Source organism: Mustela nigripes, chromosome 12, assembly GCF_022355385.1.
Source record: "Mustela nigripes isolate SB6536 chromosome 12, MUSNIG.SB6536, whole genome shotgun sequence".
Classification (NCBI taxonomy): Eukaryota; Metazoa; Chordata; class Mammalia; order Carnivora; family Mustelidae; genus Mustela; species Mustela nigripes.
In genome coordinates this window covers 3,533,186-3,547,192 of record NC_081568.1, presented here as the reverse complement: position 1 = coordinate 3,547,192, position 14,007 = coordinate 3,533,186, and the positions used below count along the sequence as shown (strand labels likewise).

The 14,007-nt window shown below is 44.1% G+C and overlaps 1 protein-coding gene across 7 annotated transcripts in view; it reads right to left on the bottom strand.

Moving 5' to 3' along the window:
* The window catches only part of ADAMTS16 (ADAM metallopeptidase with thrombospondin type 1 motif 16), a 148,379-nt gene that overhangs the window by 107,956 nt on the left and 26,416 nt on the right, over positions 1–14,007 (bottom strand). The window lies entirely within an intron of this gene.

The following is a 14,007-nucleotide window of genomic DNA, read 5'->3' as shown; positions in this document are numbered from 1 at the left end:
TCCTTATACCTTCTGACCGGCGGACACCCCCTCCTTATACCTTCTGACCAGCGGACACCCCCTCCAGCATCCCTCTTTATGATCCCGCCACAGCGTGCTGTTCCCTCTAACACCTGCGCTGAGGATGAGGAACGGGAGGACCCATCGCTGGGCCTTCCCATCCTCCCCCGCTCAGGGAGACCGGCCTGCAGACGTTTCAGGACGTGACGCCGGGAGCAGCGGGGGCTCCTAATACACTGATGGGGGCGCTCAGACCACGTGACGGAGGAGAAAGCTCACATACACAGGCTCTGATGTCAGCAGGGGTGCACGGGAGGTCCCACACAGGGAGAGAAGATCTCAATCCCAACAGAGTCATTTGCGCAACCCCTTTCAAACTTGAATAGTTTGTGACGCTTCATATGAAAGTGTAATTTAAGATTAATCCAGAAGAAAGCACAAGAGAATTCACTGAGGATATCAGGAAAGTCTTTCTCAACAAGGTATCATGGAAACAGGGAAAAACTAACACATAAAAACACTAAAAAGCCCTGCAAAGCAAATGTGGCATAAAGAACACTTCAAAAGAAGTCTTAAAGGAGGCAACATTAAGGGACTGCCTTTTACCTTTTAGAGTGACAAATATTTTTTTATTTTTATTTATTTTTTAAGATTTTATTTATTTATTTGACAGAGAGAGATCACAAGTAGGCAGGGAGGCAGGCAGGGAGAGAGGGGGAAGCAGGCTCCCTGCTGAGCAGAGAGCCCGATGCGGGGCTCCATCCCAGGAGGATCACAACCAGAGCTGAAGGCAGAAGCTTCACCCACTGAGCCACCCAGGTGCCCTGACAAATATTTTTTTTAAAACCTAGTAATAACCACTGTTGGTTATTTCCAGTGTGACACTCTGGAAAAGTGTGCCCTGGGGCAGAGCCAGGATACGGGCTGTCACGGCTCCCGCCATGTCCACGACTCTAAAAGTGTGATGGGTTCTAAGGAAGAGCCTTCTGGAATTCTTACCAGGTGCTTCTGTTAGGCACTTCTCCAACACTGATCAGTACATCTGACTGTGCACTGCAGCAGAGTGTGCAGGAGCAGAGACGTACAAACAAAACAAAATAATAAATGTTTACCAATTCATTCAGGGTAATGTTTGTTTTTAAAGTATACATATGTGTTTGGAGAGTATAGAACATTTAACGAGATCAGATAATTATGTGTCCTGATAATCATAATTAAATATTTTGTCTCAAGTTCCCATGACTGCGGCCAACATCTTCTGGAGGAAGACTGAAATCAGGGACTGCGATTCTGTGAGGTGGGTCCCCACTCACACTCCTCCCAAGGATGAGGCAATAGAGAGGTGCAGGGATCCACTTCTGTTTCCAAGGAAACCTGGCTCGGGAGTGGGGCGTCGGGATCCCAGCACAATCAGGACAGGCTCAGAATCTGCACATTGACCATTTTTATTGTAAGAGTTTCCAAAAGGGATTATTTTTTAAAGTGTGTAATAGTGTGAGCTCAACTATTCCCATTTTAGAAAGCATGATCTGCACGCCCTTAGAGAACCTTCCTTTGGTAAGTGAGAGCAGTCGCCGATGGTGGTGGCAGTGGTCCTTGGGGCAAAGGCTGCGTGAGGGACGAGCTTGCATCCTCCTCAGACTTTCAGAATCCTTCATGCTCTCACATCAGTAATGTCAGGGCACTGCTGGATCATGGGATTACAGACTTTTTAAACTTTTTGTAAATGTTACTCCATATTAGCATAATTGGGGAATATAATTAGTTGTTTCTGCACAGCTGCCCAGTGGTCGCTTAGAACTCTCTGGTGCTGAAATACTAGTCTTACCGACCTGCCGATTTTCCCCAAAGTCACTTTGATAGTTGACGACAATGAGCGAGACACTTAGTGACTCGCAGAGGCTGACCCAAGAGACCCTGTTCTAAGTGCGCCTGATTTCAGAGCCCGAGTCTGACTCTCGCTCGGGGAGGGCTGTGTGTCCCTGCCCACCAGATGAACCTCCTTGTTGGGCTGGGCCACCCTGTGTGAGTCTGAATGTCTGCACACAGGGGCATGACAGGCTTGGGAAAACACTTCTTAGATCTCGCAACACAGAGAAACACAACTCTCAGGAACAGGAAGTTGGGGTGGGAGAGAAGTTTTTCAGACATTCAGAGACTAAGCATTGGCCCTGGAGTTCCTACTGGTGGGGCAGGGGTAAACACGGCCCGCTATCAAGGCAGCCATCAGCACTCTGGGAGGTAGACCTCCCGGGGCCCAATACCACCTGGCAGTGGGCAGGCTGAGTGCCTGGGCTTGACACCGGGCATCACAGAGTGGGAGGAGGCACCTGCCTCCCAGGGCAGCCTGGGAATCTCTGTGTCCTTGCTTGAAAGTTCACAGTTCTATCAAGGAACAGACAAGTGTGGAAGGACGTCACGGCTACATCCACGGAGGTCTCCTGCTTCTTGCATGTAAACGAGCCCTGGAGTAGCGTGAGCGGTCACGGATACACTCACCCTCGGGAAGTAACATGACCAAAGAGGTTTTCCTCACCTTTGAAAGTAACCAGTAACCAGTTCAAGTAGTAAATTAAAAAAAAAAAAAATTCATTTTCACCTTAAAAAAAAAAAAAAAAAAAAACCTTTCCTGATATATAAACTAGTCTCTGGCTTTCTAATCGCCCCTGGGAAGACCATCAGCTCCTTGAGAACGCGGAGTCGGTGTCACTCAGCTCAGGGAGCCCCCTCTGACTCAGGGAGCAGTAGATGCCCCAGCAGGCACATCCAACCCCAGCAGGTCATGCTACCTGCGTGACCTTTACTCAGCCTCTCTGGGTGTGTTGTGCTGGAGGAAGTGGAGATAAGGCTTCTTGTCCTGAGTTTGTAGCACTTAACAATGAATGTATTTTAAATGCAGGACCCACAGAAGATATGCAAAAAAGATTTGCTGCACCGAAAACACTTGTGACCTCTGACAGCTGTTGCAGTCCCAGAAGTGAGTCCTCCATCCCCCACCCCCCACCCCACCCAGGTCAAGCCTCCGTTGCGGGCGTCTGGGGCTGAGAGGACCAGAGCTTCCGGTAAGAGACCTACTGCGGCTGGAGAGCTTCCTAGTCTTCATTAACAAAATAGCCAATCCCCAATTTCATTAAATGCAGAGACTATAAGAACTGATTAAGACTGATGTTTTGATTTCCCTTACATTCAACAGATACTGAAAAATACAGAAAAAAGTAACTATCCTCTTGCTGCATCATTAGTTTGTAAGCTTACTTAAAAGGTTGGCTAAATCATGGAAGATTAATGTTGTCTGCTTATTAAAGCTGCTCTTTATTGAACCAAGAATATTTATTTGGACACTCATCAAATGTCCGGTGCACCTGCTCCCAGTAACCACAGGGGTGTCAGCTGGGTGGATGATTAACCAGGCTTTTAGAAAAAGGCCAGCGTCCTCCAAACTTTGCAAAGGAGCTCTCCCAGGGCCTGGAACTCTCCTAGGCAGCTCTGTAAATCATTGTGCACTGGGAAATTCATCTAACGCTTGTACTGCATTTGCAAGGGAGAAAAAACACGTGCTAGGGTACTGTTGAGAAAATGCTGTTTCTCGCTCAATGAGGTATGTGAAGGAAACGTTGAGGCTCTAGATCATTTTATTCACAATTCCGACTTGTTGGATTTCCACAGACAAATCAAACAGAATCAAACCTACAACTGTACAAAAATGCAATTGACACTGAGGAGGTTTCTTCTGTTAGGAGGAAGAAAAGGAATCATCCAATAAATGATGTTGAGAAAACTGGTCAGCTCTTTGGGAAAAAACAAATCTAGATTTCCTCTGCATTCCATTCACCAGAATAATGGCCAAAAGCAGCAAGAATCACAAAAAATGAAAAGATTCAATAAAATATGTATTTGTAATTTTGGTGTAGAGTAGATACATGCAAACAGAAAACAAAGTCAGGAACCTGTAAAGAAAGAGATGGCTAATGTTGGTTAAATTCAACATTGAGTATGGTGAAAAGTACCATGGATCAAATGATAAGTTAGGGGAAATTCTTGAATGCAAATGACAAAAATGAGAATCCTTAAAAATGATCCATAAAAGCTAACAAAAAATGAAGAAGTAATTCAACTTTAAAAAAAAAAAAAAAGGAGAGGAAAAGAAACAAAATAGGACAAAAAAAAAAGAAAAAAAAAGGCAACTCACAGGTGGGAAGAGATTTATAAAAACAGTGTTTGATTTTACTTCCAATTTTTCAAGAAGATGAAAACCATAATGAGATTCAGTGTTTCCTCCATCTGACTGGGTTGCTGAAAAGCAGTACATACCCAGCTACAACAAAGATGTGGGAAAATTAGTAAATCCGTAAAGTACTTTTGGAAAGAATTGACAGTGTCTCTCAAAATTGTAAATACATGTGCTTTTGACCTAATAATTCTGAAGCTAGGAAGGTACCCCAAGAAAATTCTTAAACATAGACACCCAAGATATGGAAAAGGATGTTTATCATAGTAAAAATAAATAAAATAACCTTCCAAATTAGAAATATTTAAAATGCCCCTGAAGAAAGACAGGTTTACTAAATGAAACTGTATGTATTGGAAATCAATGTTAACATTTGAAAACACACAGTTACTAATACAGAATTATATCCAGATTTATATAGTGAGAAAAGTAAAGTGCAGAACTATAGTGGTATTAGTCAAAGCTTTCTGTAAAAAAAGAAAAAAAAAGTTGGTAGGTTTATATCAATATGTATCTATTTATAAAAGCTGTCCATAATATGGAATATTACTCAACTATAAAAGAGAATTAAATCTTGCCATTTTCAACATGGATGAACCTAGAGGGTATCATGATGAATGAAGTTAGCCAGGAAAGAAAGACAAAGATCATATGATTTCACTCATGTGGACTCTAAGAAACAAACGAACAAAAAGAACAAATAGAAGGTACAAACAGACCCATAAATACAGAGAACACACTGATGGCTTTGAGAGAGACAGGATATGGGGTGATGGGTAAATGGGTGAAGGGGAGTGGGAGATCCAGGTTTCCAGATACGGAATGAATGAGTCACAAGGATGAAAGACACAGCTTACAGAATATAGTCACATTGTAACAGTGTTGTATGGTGACAAGTGCTGGCGGTACTTGTGGTGAGCGCCCAGTAAATGACTGAAATGTAGACTCACTATGTTGTACACCTGATACTAATGTATCATTGTGTGCCAACCATACTTCAATACATAAAGATTAAGGGGCCCCTGGGTGGCTCAGGGCACTAAGCCTCTGCTCAGGTCATGATCTCGGAGTTGTGAGATGGAGCCCCACGTCTGCCCAGTGCAGAGCCTGCCTAGGATTCTCTCTCTCCCTCTCCCCCTCCACCCATCTCCAATTCTATAAATAAATATTAAAATAAAAGTAGAAGCTGTCCATAAAAGTTGCTTGAATTAAAAAAAATCAAATGGAAATTAAGAAGAGATGCATAAATGTCCAGGCACAGAGCCTGTTTCTCCTCCAATGTGACAGATCCCCATTGAACTAGCTCCAAAAGTACCCTGGGTGACTCCATGAGCCCTTTGTGAGAGAGCTAGCTACCAACCAACAGGTAAAAACGTGAGTCAGTGCATATAGGAGAAAAGGCATTTCATTTTCCAACTAATTTAACTTACTCTCCTCCGTGTTTTTTTCTAAAAATGTCATTTGTTTGGGGAACTACTCTATACATCTTAGTTTTCTTAGTGATGTCTCAGACACACAAGTCAGTCGCAACTTTTATAGATGCCAAACTCTGCTTTTTATTTCCTTTTAGCCTCAAGATCAAACATGAACCCGCACCAGGTCAGTCTATCCCTTGTCATATGCCCGAGACCACAGGAAGTCTTCCTGCATGATTACTTGTGATGTTTTGAAAATTGAAATTCACCCCAAATCTTCTAAAAACCTAAACAAACCAGGAGGCTCTTTCTCCATGAGATGTTGCACCTGTGTCTTCTCCCTATCTCTGATACGCCAGGCTGGGGCCCTGGGCTTCTTCAATCTGCTTCCTGCAGGGAAAAGGCGTCTGATGCACTGATCACAGGAATCAACCATCATCCTAAACGCACGTAGGTCCAGGCTTCAAAATGTAGCCACTCACTCAGCCATAAAACTGGTTCCTGGTCACCTTCTGTTTGCTCATCTTTCATTTCAGAAGACTAACATTTTGACACTTGGCACTTTGCTAAGGTTAAAGCTACACACCACTAGTCTTAGTAGTTATGCTATCGGTCCCAGTCATCACAATCCACGAAGAGGACTGAGCCTGGGTTTCTTCCAAACCCCAATTCCTACCACAGTGCTGTCAGATCAGATCCCTGTCCCCTGAGCACTTGCTGTCTGTGAGTGGGAAGAAAGGAAAGACTGCAGACATCTCAGCTGGAAGCTGACTGGAGCAGACTGGGCACTGACTGGAGGCTGAAGGAAACTGATGGAAGCTGATGGAGGCAGACTAAAGGCTGGCTGGAGGCTGACTGGAGGCTGACTGGAGGCAGATGTAGGCAGACTAGAGGCTGACTGGAGGCTGATGGAGGCTGATGGAGGCTCACTGGAGGTTGCTAGAGGCTGACTAGAGGATGCTGGGGGCTGATCGAGGCAGACTAGAGGCTGGTGGAGGCTGATAGAGGCTGACTAGATTAAACACAGTAGGGTGGTCTTCCAAGGAGGGGAACTCTTCTGTCTTTCCCCCCCTGCATGATGAAAACAAACACATCCTTGGTTGGCTTCTCTCTGGATCTTGTGACCTGGAGAAACTGGGCTAGTGTGACACCTGGCAGAGCAGGGCAAGTGCGACTTGGTAATGTGCCAGCCACCTACACTGGCCACACACCTCACCCCTCACAGGAAGGGGGAGCATCACTGTGCACACCTGGGCCTTAAGCCAATCAGGCTTTGGGTTGACTAATTTATTTTTTAGTTAATTATTTTTAAAGGTTTATCTATCTATGTATTTATCTGACACAGAAAGAGAGAGAGCACAAGCAAGGGGGAGCTGCCAGCAGAGGGAGAAGCAGACTCCCCCGCTGAGCAGGGAGCTCCACATGGGGCTCAATCCCAGGGCACTGGGATCATGGCCTGAGCTGAAGGCAGATGCTTAACTGACTGAGCCACCCAGGCACCCCTATTTTTGGGTGAATTTGATAGCAGGAGGAAGCAGGGGTATACTTTCAGAGGGCAATTTAAGAATGCACTGTGATTATCCCCGGCTATTCCAAATGATCGATGACAATGGGTTTATTTAAGACCATTTCTGAGTCTTTATTCTTCTTGTCCACTATAGCATCAGAAGATCTTTTTGTTTTGAAAACTTATCACGGAAGTTTTAAAGGTTCAATAATGCAAATGCCCACCAATCAGCCCTTGTCTTAGAATGCTCGTATTTTTGTATTTTTCACTAATTTTAATTCACTCCAACATTAAATTATCAATATTTCCTGCCTTCCTATACAAAAGAATCTTAGTGGTGACATAACTTATGATTAGAGCTCGGACGGAAATGATGTTCTTTCCCCCAGTAGCATCCCTGCTCACAGACTGACCCAGGAGTGTTGGTGGCTAAGTGCTCCTCACCCACTTCTTATGCTTTCATCAGCCCTGCGGTACCCAGGGGCACGGATCTCCTTGCCCCTCACTTGTTCCACTCCAGGGAGGGAATAAGCTGTCCGTGAGTCTGGACTCAAAACGGGGCATGCATGGTATAGCCCTTTCTACTCAGGATACCACCCACCACTGGAGTCAGGTATCCTCTTAGGTCTTGGTCATAGGGGAAGCTGAGCTGCCTGCCCCCCGGCGGTTGGCTGTCTGGAGCCCAGCATCTCTAGCAACTCAGTGTATGGGTCTAGGCTGGGGCCCACTTTTAGGAAATCCACTCACCTGAACAAATATTCCTCTTTCTCCAAAAATGTTTTTATTGGTAATTTTTTAAAAAGGATACGTAGGTGTTACCATTTGAGTTTCTCTTTTTGTTCGTATTTTATAATTCACTAGAATACAGCATGTATGGAAAAGGGAAAAGGGAGAGTACGAGGTAAGGAAATAGAGAATTACTTATTGGATCACCTCAAAACCCAATATACTTTATTTGCTCTCAGGTGGCTCATTAATTAGCAGAACACTATTGTGTATACTCTTATGCACATAAATGGATATAAATAATAGTTACTTTGTCTTGAGCTTCACCTATGTAGCAGGTAATGTGCTATGTGTTTTGCTGTATTTATTATTCCTGTTGTAGTAACAAACATATAAAATGGAAATTAATATTCCCATTTAAAGGAAATGACATCAAATTAAAAAAAATATAGCTCAACACTGTAGACATAGTAAATGGGTTGGCTAATATTAATATTCAGTCTGAATGAGTCCCATATACATATATATCTATATAGATATCTCCTAGCCAACACATCAGTGTGTCCTCTCTACCACCGTATTCTCCAGAGGGCATTGTATAGTCCTCAGAGAATAACACTAGTGATGGTGCTAGTTGAGAGTGAACTTGGAGTCATTGTAAATGTATACTGTAAACTCTAGCACAGCGACTAACAATGTAACAACAACAACAAAAGAAACATAAGTTATGCTAAAAAAGACAGAAAATAGAATCCTATATTATGCTCATTTAAATCCACAAAAGGCAGAAAAATAATAGAAAACAAGAACAGAACAAAGGAGAAGAGCAGCAAAGAGAAAACAGTCACCAATCCGGTCGGTACTAATCCAACTACATCAATAATTACTTTGAGTGTCAATGGTCTGAGTGCATTAATTAAAAGACAAAGACTGTCAGGATGTATCAAAACACAAGATCTGACTACGTGTTGCCTTCAATGAATCCCCTTTACATAGAGTTAAAATTAATGGATGGGAAAAATGTACCATGCCAGCAGTAATCAGGAGAAGCAGGAATAGCTACATGAACTTCAGACAGAGCAGACTTCAAAGTAAAGAATTGGATCAGGGATAAAGAGGGACAATACGTAATGATAAAAGGGTCAGCTCTCTGAGAAGACAGCAATTCTCAACACACAGGCCCCTAACAACTGAGCATCAAACTATGTGGGGGCAGAAACCACCAGAACTGCAGAGAGAAAGACATGAATCCACTCTCATGGTTGGGAATTCAGCACCCCACCTCCAGAAATGACGAGATCCGCCTGGCAGAAAATCAGTAAGGAAGCAGTGAACTCTGCAAGACCATCCAGCACCTGGATATAAGACCTCTGTCATGACTTCAACAGCAGCAGAACGTATTTTCTCAAGCTCACATGGAATGTTGACCAAGACAGACCACATTCTGATCCATAAAACATACTTTAAAATATTTAAAAGATTAGAAATCATACGACGTCCACTCTCAGACCATAATACAATAAAAATAGAAATCAATAACAAGGGTGCCTGGGTGGCTCAGTGGGTTAAGCCGCTGCCTTCGGCTCAGGTCATGATCTCAGGGTCCTGGGATCAAGTCCCGCATCGGGCTCTGTGCTCAACGGGGAGCCTGCTTCCCTTCCTCTCTCTCTGCCTACTTGTGATCTCTCTCTGTCAAATAAATAAATAAAATCTTTAAAAAAAAAAGAAATCAATAACAAAAAGATAATTAGGAAACTCAGAGTATGTGAAGATCAGACAACACACTCCTAAATAATACATGAGTCAAAGAAGAAATTCAAGAGAAGCTAAAAAAAATTCTCAACTACACTAAAATGAAACACAACCAATCTAAATTTGTGTGATACAATGGAAGCAGGGCTTAGCAGGAAATTTATGATCCCGAGTGTATGTATTAGAAAAGAAAAAAAGTCCTAAAGTTAATAATCTATATTGTCACCTTAGGAAACAAGAAAAAGAAAAAAAAATTGAACCCAAAGTAATTAGAAGAAAAGAAATAATAAGAATTAGAGCAGAAGTCAATAAAATTAAAAACTGGAAATCTGTAGAGACTACCAATCAAACCCAAACCTGGTTCTTTTAGAAATGGTGAGGTACAATCATGCTGCACTTAGAGAAATTCTCAGTCCTGAATGCTTTCCTATTTAAAAACAAAGACAATGAAGGAAGCCTGGATGGCTCAGCTGGTTAAGCTTCCGACTCTTTTTTGGCTCAGGTCACGATCTCAGGTTTGTGGGTTTGAGCCCTGAGTCAGGTTCCACACTCAGCATAGTCCGCTTGAGGATGTCTCCCCCAGCTCACCTGTGCTCTCTCTCTCTCAAGTAAATAATTATATAAAATCTTTAAAAAAAAATAAAGAAGATGATCAAATTAAGGACCCCCTCAAAAAGTTTCTAAAAACCATGAATGACCAACTAGAAACTAGAAAGCTAACTAAAAGGAAATAAATAAATCCAGAGGGTATGAATTGGTAAACAGTAGAACAATGTGATTATTAAACCAAGGAAGTCTTGTAAATCCAAAACCTGGGTTTTAGAACAAAACGAGAACGTCTCATGAAAATGCATTGAGGATGTTAAAGGTCAAGCCCGTACATAATACTACAGGGCGTAGCACATATTTATAGTAGGAACCAAGCTTCTTTTGGAGACTAAATGTCACTGGAGTATGTGTCCTCAGATTTCATTATTGAATTTGTTGTTACTGTTTTTTGTGTGTTTTTTTAATTTTATGAGCTATTTCAGATTAATCTATTACAAGCAACTAATGAGTCATTGAATGCTACATCAAAAACTAATGATGTATCATAAATTGGCTAATGGAACATAATAAAAAATTGAAATAAAACAAAAAGCAAAAAAAATATAGTACAAGAATTTAAGTTTCTATTAGAGGGGTAAAACTATACAGACACTGTCTAAAATGGTGGTCCCTAAATTTTGATTAAAATGGAATAATATTTAAAATTCACTTCTCTGATTGCTCAACAGCCACACATAGGTATTCAAATATAAATTCAAAAAAGTCGAAATTTTAGTCTTGCAATTACTCAGTAGACACATGTGACTACACATATTTCTACCATGGCACAAAGATTGGAAAGAACTACTCTATGACAACTGGAAATAAGCAAATCTTCATGAGCTTACTTTTTATGACGAGTTTGCCGGATACATGAGAGGTTGCTACAACATTTCTCTATCATAGTGTATAACATGCAGTTAGGAACAACCTTAGAAATCACATCCAGTAACATCTTTAGAAAACTGTCCCAGCTGTAATATTCAAAACACATTATCTTAGATTGATTGCTCAGTAAGCTTACTTTTGGTTGATACAAAAATATCTGAACTAAGAACAAATCCAATGAAAATTCTCAGGTTTTGTTTCTGTACATTCCCAAGACACAAAGGAATAGTTAAGCAAAATCATCAAGTCGAAGCATTAATATATTGCTGCTACTCAATACGACCAAAATACCATGGGTTAAACATTGTACTAGATTCCCCTACAGAGCTGTGTGACATTTAGACATGAATTAAATCTCACAAGGGGAGAAGCCCATAGTCTTTCTCATCCAAGTGTGTGTAGCAGGTTTGTTCACTCAGTCACTCATTCAAAGTCATTAATTCAAAGACTATCTGTCAATTGCCTATTAGGAACCAGACACTCTTCTGGATAATATAGATACAACTAGGAACAAGACAAACAGATACAATGGCATCCTTGGAGCTTAAACCCTAGTGTAGGGATGCGGGGAGACTACACTGTAGACATAAAAAAATCATAAGAAGTTAAAATGCAATGTATCAATTCTTTCCAACTCCTATCAATTTAATGCAAGTTCAATAAAAATTCCAGCAAATTATTTTGCAAATATCAACAAGCCACGTCTTTAGTTTATCTAGAACGTCAAAAGTCCCAGACCACCTGAATCAATATTGAGGGGGAAGAATGACACCTTGGGCCTGACCCACAGCTTGCTGTAAAGCTGCAGGAATCAAGTCAGGCGGGCACTAGAGAAAGCAGAGACAGACACATCCATGGAACAGCCTAGAGAGCCCAGAAGCAGACCCATGCGAGTGCAGTTAACTCATATCTGGCAAAGAAGCAAAGGAAACACCATGGAACAAAGTCCATTCTCATTCTTTCAACAAATGGTGCTGGAACACTGGACAGCCACATGCAAAGACACAGACTATAAACCTCTCATAAAAATTAACTCAGAATGGATTACAGACCTTACTATAAAATGCAAAACTATAAAACTGCTAGAAGTTGACCCAGGAGAAAATCTAGATGACCTTGGGTATGCAATAACTTTTTAGGTACGACACCAAAGACATGATCCATGAACAAGGAAAAAAAAAAAAAAAGAAAGAGAGCAAGAGAGCAAGAGAGTGAGAGAGAGAGCGAGAGAGAGAGAGAGAGAGAGAGAGATTTTAGTGCCATCAACCAAGATGGCAGTATGTATTTCTAAAGAATGGAGGCAGCGTGTGGGAAGCTGCAGAAGCGAGGAGGCAGGGTGCAGACCTCTGTGCTCCCTGGGAAAGAGCAACAGGTCAAGAGCAAGGAGGGGAAGTCAGAGCAGAGCTGCACAGCCACTGCCGGGGTCGTCCGGGCAGAGAAGTGGGTCACAGTCACGGCGCAGGCTGGGCAACATGTTTCTCATCAGACATCATGGGACCCGGGAAGTCATCACCTGGGTCTACAAGCCACACTTTCTGCGCACACTCAGTCCCTCCCAGTGCCCGAGGCGATGGTGCCCCCCGCCCCCCACCATGGGCTGCCGGCTCGGGGGCGAATCCTGATAGGAGCTTATCAAGCGGACCCGAGCCCATGCATCAGCTGTTTCCCTGCTTCACTCCCATCCCGGAAGGCTCTTTCTCTCCAAACGGTCATCTAGTCCCTCTAGATGGTGCCCCTGCAGCTCCAGGTTCCAGGCTAGTCACATCTTGTTTCCGTTAATCACATTAAAATTGGGTCTATTAATTATTGATCGCCTACCATGGCCCTGCTTTTGTTCCAAGAACCAGATGCTATCTCATTGCCAATAACCCTCAGAATGGATTTGTAAGATGGGGTTGGGGAGATAAAGAAATAGAACTTGAACACTCAGAGTGTCCGTCCACGCGCAAACGGAGAAAGTGAGCACAGCGCGGGCTTCCCGCAGGGCCGGGGTGCTGATCCACACGGTGGGTCTACACACACCATGTGGGGCACGAGCAAACGCCCCATGTTGTGTGAGTCCGTTTCTGAGAAACACGCAGGATAGGCACAGATGTGATTTGGGAAGTTAATCAGGCTTCGGGCTGGGGTGGGCACGGGAGGGGCTGCAGGTGGCCCCCTCGTCCCCGGGGGCAGGGGCAGCGCTCACAGCCGGGTCATGCTGTGGAAGGGCTGCACCACTGTCCCTCTGCTAAACAGTGACTGTCCCTCTGCTAAGCAGAGACTGACCTGCACACCCACCATGGCCACGTTTGTTATGCAAACTGGACCTCAGGAGAGCTTTCAGAGATACCACAAACTGAGCTCCATGAGCCTGTCCTGAGCGAGGACTGGGATGCGACACCAGGCTGTGGGAGCAGGTGGCCAGGCCACTCCCTAGTTCTTCTTAGCCATGAGGGGGAGGGTCTGGGGGTGTCAGCTCTGAGGGAACGAGGCCTTGGGGAGCCCTGACCCCATAGGCAGGGCGGCACGGCTCTGAGACCCAGAACACGGAGCAAGGGATGAGGCCAGGGACCACATCTCACCGAGACCACTCAGAAGGGAGGCAGATGGAACCAGCGGTTCACCTGTCTCCTCCCCACCACCGCCAGCAGGGCACCCGCAAGGGAAGGACTGGGAGCCGTCACCTGCGGGCCCGCGACGGAACCAGACCCGACTCCCCGTCCACCTGCGGGCCCGCGACGGCACCAGACCCGACTCGCCGTCCTCCTGCGGGCCCGCGACGGCACCAGACCCGACTCCCCGTCCACCTGCGGGCCCGCGACGGCACCAGACCCGACTCCCCGTCCACCTGCGGGCCCGCGACGGCACCAGACCCGACTCCCCGTCCACCTGCGGGCCCGCGACGGCACCAGACCCGACTC